The sequence below is a fragment of the Erithacus rubecula genome (assembly GCF_903797595.1).
Source record: "Erithacus rubecula genome assembly, contig: scaffold_662_arrow_ctg1, whole genome shotgun sequence".
In the NCBI taxonomy this organism is placed as follows: domain Eukaryota; kingdom Metazoa; phylum Chordata; class Aves; order Passeriformes; family Muscicapidae; genus Erithacus; species Erithacus rubecula.
The window spans coordinates 1-7,664 of record NW_027635678.1 but is presented as its reverse complement, the minus strand read 5'-3'; the positions used below and the strand labels follow the sequence as shown (position 1 = coordinate 7,664).

At 52.4% G+C, this 7,664-nt stretch overlaps 1 long non-coding RNA gene across 1 annotated transcript; it reads left to right on the top strand.

Moving 5' to 3' along the window:
* The first annotated feature begins 4,240 nt into the window (after nt 1-4,240).
* Nucleotides 4,241-6,216, top strand: LOC306816543. The gene is made up of 3 exons (XR_013777707.1): nt 4,241-4,395; nt 5,396-5,516; nt 6,154-6,216. It is a non-coding gene; the product is annotated as an uncharacterized lncRNA (long non-coding RNA).
* Nucleotides 6,217-7,664: the final 1,448 nt, after the last annotated feature.

Sequence of the window (7,664 nt, the reverse complement as noted above, 5' to 3'; positions counted from 1 at the left end):
TATGTTTTCTTGTATTACAGAGAACTTGCACATGTGTGCATCTGCAGATCTCAGTTCTGTTATCTGCACAGAATTACCAATGTCTTCTTTATTAGGAATATTTTTGAGAATTACTCAAAAGTGTGGAGCAGTAGAATTGTCCTGTACACAGCATGCACCTGAATATCCTTCCTGGCAGGCCATTAATAAATTCCAGAATTTTCCAGGTTAGTTCTCTTATCAGCACATTGTATCAATCCACAATTTAAATTATTTCTTTTCTTTGCTTAGTTTGTTTTGAAGTAGTGAGGGGGCACAATTTCAGAAATGCGTTCACTAAGCACTACTTAGAAAAAAATTGGATTTTTTAATGTTGGCCATTATTGATTAAAATATAATTTGGACTGTAAATGTTTGACCTCACTAGGCTACAAAACTGTGTGACATGTGGGGTTCTATTTAGTGAGAATTTTCCTGAACAGCCAACGAAAACAACTGACTGCAATGACCCACAGAGAGTGCAAAGGAGGCCTGAAGAAAGAGGCTTTTCTGGATGAAGCAGCACATAAATGGACATGAGGGAAATAAGGGCCATGCAACATGAAGAGAGATGTCCCTTCTTTTCTGAACTCCTGTCTTCTCCTTTTGGCCTCCTCATTAGAAATTTCCTTGTAATTCACTTGTGGGACAATTTTTGTGAGGTTTGTTACACTGTGTTTAAAGAAAGACAAACACCATCCCAGTGAGGAGGAGCATTCCTAATTCAGGCTCTGTCTGAAGCTGTGTAAGATGAAATGGGAAGAGATTTTCTGGGTAGTGGGTTTCAATTTTCCTGAGAAAGCCAGCACACAGAGGAAAAGATGACAGGGCACCTTGAAAAACACTCACTCCAAAAGATGCTCCAGGATGTGATGAGACCAACAATCCCTGTGCCAGCATGTCACCCACAGGGCAGCGGCTGCAGGGACAGGGCTGGGCTCCTCACAAAGGACCTGGGAGGAGGCAAGAGAAGGCAGAGTCAGCCAGAACTCAAGACAGGCTGGATGTAAGGAAAATATCCACTGTGTGTGTGGATGAGCTGCTGCCATTCCACCAAATATACAAATAATCCACCATATAAGCCCTCATGGTTTAACCATATAAAGAAATAAAAACCAGCATGAATTAAAATAGATGGAAGAAATAGGTCTATTTTTTCCTGCTCTGAAAACTTTCCTGTTCAAACGACTGTTTAAATAAAAAAAATAAGTGACACTAAGCAGGTCATTGCAAGATCCCCTTTGTTGGATTCTATTGAAAAGACTTGGCTGTGGGGGGGATTTTACATTCTAACTCTCCCCTGATTGTGGAAAAAAAGAGAATAAATGGAAAGAAAAATTCAAAACCCCTTGGTGAAGACAGCAGTGTGAGTTCACTGTCACTGTAAACCATTAATCCCTCGGGTAAAGCAACATCCTTCCAGGCGGCAGGACTTTAGCTCTGATGGAAATGCTGACAGAATTGCTGCCCCTTCCTGCTGCTGCTTCCATCTCCACAGAATGAGAAATGTGCCAAATCTGCCGCAGACAGGCAGAGGCAGTGCGACAGCAGCAGCCAGCTGGCTGGGAAAGGGGCCCAGAGAGTGTGTGCAGTGTCTCTTTTCCTTTGCCCTCTCCCGTCCGGCCTTGTCCGCTCCCAGCGGGAACTCTGCTCGCGACCCACCCGAGCCCGGCCCGCGCGGGGCCGCGAGCGGGGCCGAGCGCAGCGCCCCCCTCAGGCCGCGCGCCGCGGGCGTTGTGGCCGCACTCGGCGATCGGCGCCATGGCGGAGCTGCCGCTGCCCGCCGCGCTCAACGCCGGCGCCTTCCCCGCCAAGCTGTGGCGCCTGGCGAGCAGCCCCCGCGTCCGCTCCGTGCGCTGGGACAGCCGGGGCCAGGGGCTGCTCATCGACCGCTCCCTGCTGGAGCGGGAGCTGCTCAGCCCGGGCGGCGCCCACGGAGCGGGCGGCGAAGGGGCGGGGCCGGGCCCGGACTCCTTCCAAGCCACGCACTTCGGCAGCTTCGTGCGCCAGCTGAACCTCTACGGCTTCCACAAGGTGCCGGGCGATGCCGGCGGCTGGCTCCACTACACGAATGCCAACTTCGTACGCGACCGCCCCGAGCTGCTGCTCCGCATCCAGCGCCTGACCAGGGCCAACAGGCAGCGGCTGGCGGCGGGGCTGGAGGTGCGCAGCCGGCAGCCCGGCCGCTTCCAGCAGCCGCACACGGAGCGGCCGCTGCCCGCCTGCTGTGCCGGGCAGCCCCCCAGAGCCGGTGAGACGGGCTGCGAGCTGCGGGCGCCAAGGGTGCCGTGGGCTGTGGCCGTGGGCAGGGGCCGGCACAGGGGCAGGAGCGGCGCCGTGGCTGGTGCTGCTCCGTGCCTGGCCCTGGGATGCTTGGGGAGCTCTCCGTGAGTGCGTGTGAGCCGAGGGCTCGGTCGTGGTCAGACCCAGCGGGAGGGAGCCTCCTGGTCCTTTGGAATAGAAGGGAAGAGACCTGGCAGTTGGGTTTCTGGCAGTTGCTTCCTGCCAAGGAATGGCAGCAGGACAGTTTTCCAAGACAGTTGAACCAATAGGGGAGAGTTAAGCAGGCAAGGAACTGTGTTGAATGGCCCCAGAACATGTTTTTGTTCTTTCATTACTTCTTTCTCACTCTGCTTGGGAGGATGGGAGTTTTTATCTTCCCTGGCAGAAGTACAGTTGCTGCCGAAGGCCTTGCAAAGCCCAATAGTGACCCAGCCTTCCCTTTGCTTCCTTTCTTCTTCCCTCACTGCTGCACAGCTCCCTCAGGCCAGAACCTCACTGCTGCTGCCGCTGCTGCTGCTGCCTCACGGGAGGATTCAGAGCTGCATCCAGGCCCTTCCAAGGGATGTGCAGGTGCTCAGGAGTCTGAGGCTTCCTCACCAGCTGCCAAGAAAGTCTGTGCCTCCTCTGGACTTTCTGGGGCTTCACCAGTGGAACCATCAAGGGAGCTCATCCGCAAATTTAATCTGCGCAAGCTCACCATTCCGCTGGTTCGCATCGACCCTGAAGCTGCCTGCAGGGCCCTTCGAGAGGGCAGCAGCTGCAAATCTTCAGAGCAGCACAGCCCAGCCAACAGTGCTGCCTCACCTGGGGATTCAGAGGTGCCTCCAGGCTCCTCCAGGATGAGTGCAGCTGCTCAAGTGTGTGAGGCTTCCCCAGAACCTCCTGAGGAAGCGTTTGTCACCTCTGGACCTCTGGGGGCTTCATCAGTGGAGTCAGGCACAGACACATTTCAATTCCAGCCTGAGCCTGTCATTCCACGAGGTCCCGTGAACCACCAAAGCCCTTTGGTGACAGTTCCAGAGAGCAGCAGCTGCACATTTCCTGAGCAGTACTTGCCATCCTACTGGCCATCAGGTAGGGGAAGAGTTTCTATCCTTGCTTTTCAGAACAATCATGAAAATTGACTGAAATATTTTCCTGCTGTGCTCTGTCATGGGTTGATCTCAAGTGCAAGTCAGGTAGAAATGTCAAGTGTGCTAGGAAATACAACCATGACAACAAAATTAATCTCAATCTGCTTTTTCTGTCCTTGCTGCCGTTTTGGAGTGGGTTCTTTGCATTTTCCAGACAGCCTCTCTGTAGGGGTGCAAGGGCAAGGCAAATAACCTTTGTCCACGACTGGTCAGTGTCAGGTAAACTCTTTTTTGGAATGAAGTCAAACTAGGACCCTGATAGGATATTGAGAGTTTGCAGGTTGTCTCTCCTTCAGATAATGTTATTAAAATTCAATGAGCTCTGTGCATCCCTGGAGCAGCTGCAGCTATAGAATTCAGCCTCACCCACAAGGATACTTTTTAGAAGAAACTCACAGTTTAAGTTTAGGATGTGTGTCTGCAGATGTGGGCTCTTCCTTGGTGAATCCGCTTTCTGTGGTCTGTTATTATGAGAAACTGCAAAGCCACCAACTCCAAAAGCTGATGGGGAGATAGAAAAGGCAGTGATTATAAAGTGCTTTTGTGTATATGTAGATCAATTTTAAAATCCATCCTTCATATACATACACATAATTTAGAAGAAAGATTTTTAAGAGGGAGAACTCACTCTCCCAATTCCCTGTGAAGTTTGAGTACGTTTCTGGAATTGAGGTTGCTGTGTGCTTCCTGTGGTGTTTGATCCAAGGCAGCATAGAGCTCCATGTCCCAAAGCCACATTCTGGAGCCTGACCAATGTGTTTGAACTCTTGCAGCCACTCCAGGCACTTCAGCCCCCAGTGCTGCAGCTGGCTATGCTGGTTATGCACCATGGAGAGCCCCCAGGTGGCTCTGGGATACTCCTGGGGAAGAGGAATTGCCCCCGCTGGATCTGGACATGGTGCTTGAGACACTGGAGGAGATGCTTTCGTCCTCCCTGCCTGAAAGGTCTCCCTCTGCTCAGGTAACTCTGCTGAACAGGGATGAAAGGGGCTGACTGAGAGCTTTTGCAAGTTGTTACTTGGCTGAGAAGCAAAGGCTTCTTGAATTCAGTTGTGAATGGACAGGGAAGGATTTTCTTGGTAAAGTAAGGTTTCTAAGAGAAGAGGAATGAGAAAATCACTCCCCTGAGTGAGGATGAGAGGTGTGAGCCTGTGTTGGCCAAGTTTGAGTGCTCCTTTTCCTGGGAAGAATTCCTCCTGCAGGGCCATTTGTGATGAGGAAGTGAAAGCTTTGTGCATTCTACCAGTCTTTGTTTGATGGGAAAGAAGAGAAGAGTGTTTGGAGAATGGCACTGAAGGCAAAGTGTCCCATGCAGGGAGGGGCATGTGAGAGGTGCCTCTGTTGCAGCAGCAGATGTGGGCTCTGCCTCTTTTGTGTTGGAAGGCCAAGGCAAAGCAAGGGCTGGGCTGCAGCTGCTGCTGCTGTGTGAGCCCTGCCGTGTGTGTAGGTGCTCCCAGAGCCATGTTTGGGGATGGGCTGGAGCTGCAGCTTTCTTGTCCTCTCAGTAATGTGGTGCCTGCAGTCCAGTTTCTATCTGGGAACTCCTTAGCTGGACAAACTGCCCAGTCTTGCTCTCCATGTTCCAGAGCTCAATCACCTTGCTGTTGGGCATCTGTATGGGAAGAGATGTGTGTTCCCATGCAGTCTCTGCAAAGCTGCAGCCTGGATGAGACTGTTCTGCACAGGGCTGTGGAGGGAGGAGCACCTCCCTGATCCAGGAACTGGCAGGACTTCTTCCTTAGCAGCCATCCATGTGTTCAGTGTCACCACCACACTCAGCATTGTCAGCTTTGACAGCTTTTGGACCGTGTTGGAGGAGTCAAATCTGAATTTTGAAGGTGTTTGTGGCCCAGATTTCTTGTTAGGAACAAGATATTAAGTATGTGAGGCATGGTGTTGTTGGACCACATGTATTATGTAGCTGGCAAGAAGGGTTTATTTCTTTCTGTTTCTCTTTCAAGGGGTATATTAATGTTGCCTCTGAGTCTTCAGGAGGGGAGCCTGTGAACAACATTGCAGCAGAGGGAGGTTTGCCTGGCACTGAGAGCTCTGGGAACAGTTCCCAGGAACCCGAGGAGCTTGGTAAGGACAGAGCCCCCATTGGTTTAGAGAGATGTGAGAGGGCTGCTCTGAGCCTGCCTCTGACAGGCAGGGAGATCAGAAGAGTTGAGTTCTTGGTTTCAGGGTTGGTGTTTCCCATGCCTTTAGTTCAAATCCTGCACTGAGACAACCTCCCCAAGCCCTGCCCTCCTCACTTCTCCAGAGGCTCTGACACTGAGTCCTCTGGTGTGGCAAGAGAGCCAGGAATAAACCTGATCTTGTGGGATGTGTGTCACCAAGCTGGGTATCCCAATTTGGATTCATAACTCAGCTCACAGCACCCTTCAGTCTCAGCCATTTCAGTGAGGACTGAGGTCTCTCTGTCAGCACAGAGAAAGAACAAGGCTGGGCTTCTTTGTGGGAGCTGGGACTGTGTGTTTCAAGCTCTCATGGGAGCCATTTGTACTGTGAGTGCTGTGAGTTTTTTGGGAAACTTCAGAAGTTGAGAAGTTTTGAAAACTTGGAAGGATTCCAGCTCTTTAAAGAGCAGGCCTGAAATTCCCAATTGAGAGTCTGCCTTCCAGGCCATCTCTTACAGTCTTTGACAGAAGGACAGTAACTTCCAAAGGGAAAGATGGACAGAGGCCAATATTGACTGGGTGTTCCCTTTGCTTCCCAGATATCCATCTGATCTACCTTGCCAGGAGGGCTGCCCTGCGTGCCAGGGAGAAAACGGGGGAGAGCCTGTGACCATCGGGCAGGTGGAACCCCTCTGTTTATAGATACATTTAGAGACTTCTATAGTTATATGTAGTTACTTTTATAGCTTTTCAGATTTGCATATATATATGTATAGGGTAATATTAATATATATATGTATGTTATTATTTTTATTACTAGTAATGCATTTTAATAACTATTAATTAAATATTTATATTTATATTTATATTTATATTTATATTTATATTTATATTTATATTTATATTTATATTTATATTTATATTTATACATATTTCTTTAGTTAAAGGTAAACAGAATTTAGATCCACAGATTGAGCTGTGTAGGGCTAGGCTGCATTTTTAAGGTGTTTCCCCTCTCTAATTCCTTTTCCATCTCTTGTTTGTCCCCTGTGTCCTCTGTCCCCTGTTGCTGTGCTGGTCCGAGCTGGGGCCGGGCCGGGCGGAGCAGCAGTTCCAGCCCCGGGTGTCCCTGGAGCGGTGGCAGCTGCCGCTGGCCCCAGGCAGAGTCCCCTGAGGAGCTGCTGAGGGACGGTGAGACTGAGGGGCTGAGGGGCTGAGGGGCTGAGGGGGCGCTGGCACTGAAGGGACGGTGACCTTGAGGTGCTGCTGGGGCTGAGGGTGTGGGGCAGCAGAGGGCAATGGTGGCACTGAGGTGACAGGGAAGTGGCACAGGCTGAGGGGGCTGGTGGCTCTAAGGGGACGGGATGGGTGAGAAGGGACTGAGGGGGGTGAGAGGACCCGGGGTCTGAAGAAACTGAAGGGGACTCGGGGTTTGCCGAGAGCATGGCGGGGCTGAGGGGATGGAGGGGCCAGCAGGGAGCACAGAGGGGTCTGGGACTGCGGCTCTGCCAGGCCTTGGAACCAATTCCTGAGGCTCTGATTTTGCCTCAGCTGCACTGAAGACCCTGAAGACAGCAGGAGGACAGACCTGCCAGGAGGACAGGAGCCGGGAGGGAGAAGCTGAAGGCTGCGAGCAGGAGCAGGAGCTGCTGCTGGCACAGAGGCTGGTGAGGCCCCAGGGCCGGTGGGGCAGGGTGGGGTGAGGGTGCCGTGGGCTGTGGCCGTGGGCAGGGGCCGGCACAGGGGCAGGAGCGGCCCTGCCCGTGCTGGGGCTTGCTCGGCGCAGCTGCCCCGGCCGGCACAGGGGCTGTCCTGGGGCAAGGCAGCTGTGCGGCAGGGCCCGGGAGCTGTGCCGGCTGTGCCGGGGCTGCGGGACAGTCCCGCCGCGCTGCGCTCGCCACACCCTGGCCCCTCGGCCTGCTGCTGCTTTCCAGCAATCCTGGAGGGGCACTGAGATTTTCTCTTCCCTGATGGAAGTGCAGGTGCTGCCAAGGGAAAGGCCCTGCTCCTGACTCAGTGTTCCCTTTGCTTCCCAGAGTCCCATCTGCGTCTCTGTCCAGGAGAGCTGCTCTGCACAGGACCAAGAGCCAGAGGGAGAGGCTTGAAGATG